This window comes from Myotis daubentonii, chromosome X (genome assembly GCF_963259705.1).
Source record: "Myotis daubentonii chromosome X, mMyoDau2.1, whole genome shotgun sequence".
In the NCBI taxonomy this organism is placed as follows: Eukaryota; Metazoa; Chordata; class Mammalia; order Chiroptera; family Vespertilionidae; genus Myotis; species Myotis daubentonii.
In genome coordinates this window covers 67,182,906-67,184,867 of record NC_081861.1, presented here as the reverse complement: position 1 = coordinate 67,184,867, position 1,962 = coordinate 67,182,906, and positions in this window count along the sequence as shown.

The window sequence follows — 1,962 nt, the reverse complement described above, 5'->3', positions numbered from 1 at the left end:
CAGCTTTGTTTGTAGTTCTATTTTGCATAGTTTTACATGCTCCCCATCTACTCTCTCTGAATGGTATTATTCACTCTTCAGCAAGCTTTTATTTTTTCTCCATTTCTCCACAGATAAGCCCACCGCATTTGAAATGGAAAGGACTCACAGGTTTCTAATCACTGGTTAATTCCATAACTATTTCACTTCAGAACCTGAACATTTGAAGTGCTTGTAATCAGATAGATTGTACATTTCAAGCAAGCAGCCAGGAGTAAACTAAAGGTTGTCGTTCCCTTTTAAATATTTGGACAGTGTCTCATGACATAGCTGAGTGAAGTCTGCATACTTGGTGAGCTTTGAGCCAAAGCCAGAATTCAAAATGCAAAAATCTGGATATCACTTTATTTTTCTACTCCTCCCGCATCCTTTGCTTACTTCCCTTTTGGTGAGACCCTTTTCAGATACCCATGGGGCTCCCCACAGTATGCTCTGTCTGGGTTCTTGATGTGTGGCTTTATGGTGGCCCCTTGAAGTAGTGCCCAAACTTAGCTTTTGAAACTATTCTGATGGGGCATCTCTCATTGATAATCAGGCCATGAGTAGATGGACATTTTATCCTCACAAAAGTGGGGGTTCTATATAGCTGAAAAGCACAAGTTGATTTCATTCTCAGCAAGGGAGCATGCAGTCATAAAAAATTCATTAATACATGTGTGGTGGTGGAAAAGGAAGTCCCAATTTAATTCAATAAATGAATGTAGTATCAAAGGAAAGCTAAAATATAGAAATATATGCATATGCTTGCCATTCTTTCTAGATGTGAAACAAAAAAATAAAAAAAGCATCTAGAAACAATGGCAAAACATTTTAAATTATAATACTTATTCCCACATTAAAGTTACTTTAATAGTTCATTTACTGCAGAAAGATTAAGAATCCATGAAAATTTTAATAAAATTGAGAGAATTTTTGATAACCGTTTTTTGTTCCTTTGTAGAAAATGCCCCATGGAGGGGAAAAATCTGGCTCTAAATGCCAGTTTGATGTGAGCTTGCGTCCCTGTGTCCTTGTGTTGTTTGCTAGAAAAACATCAATGAAACACACCCTTAGGGATGGAAGAATGTAAGATCTGAACATAATGAAGGTTTAAAATGACTAATATTGATGTCCTTATCACAGATGACAAGATGGCTAGGCTGCGGCTCTGCCATAATGGCCCTGCACTAGTTCAAAAGCTATTATTTGAAAACTGCAGTGTTCATGCCAAGATCTCTCACCCGAAGTTCATCAGCATAAAATGTCTTTGCCTCCTATTCCCCTGCTGCTTTAGCACAATATTCTCCCTGAGCAGTTTTTTACTTTTCAACATATCAAGATCCCCACTCCCATCCCTGAAGGAAAGGTTACTTTAACACTATTTTCTATACAGTAATGATAATGCTACTTTCTATTATAAGAATGGATTTGGTTCCTTTTGTCGAAATTAACCCTCTTTTTATAAAATGTATGAGTTTGTTAAGGGTCCCCATGTAGAAAAATATGCATGCAATGAAACTATTAGATAAAGATGATTTCCAATGCTAAATAATACTACCCCAACCCCTCACAGACTATCTTTGTATGTATTACCTATGCTTATTGACTTTTTTTAAAAAAAAATCTTTATTGTTGAAAGTATTACAGATGTCCCCCTTTTCCTCCCATTGACCCCTTCTACCCCACCCTCACCCCAACTCCATGGGTTATGCATACATGCATACAAGTTCTTTCATTGATATGTTTTCCCCACCCACTCCTTCCTTTGGAGTTTCCAAGGATGTCTAAGAGTTAAAAGTTCAAGTTCAGTTGGAAGAAATTATCTGGTTATGATAATAGAACGCATGAGGTATGGAGATTCATTTTTGAGGGAAAAGGAAGAAAGTAACTTGTTCTAAGGACTATTATTTCTGAATGGGTAAGGTTTATGAAAGTTGTAGAGAG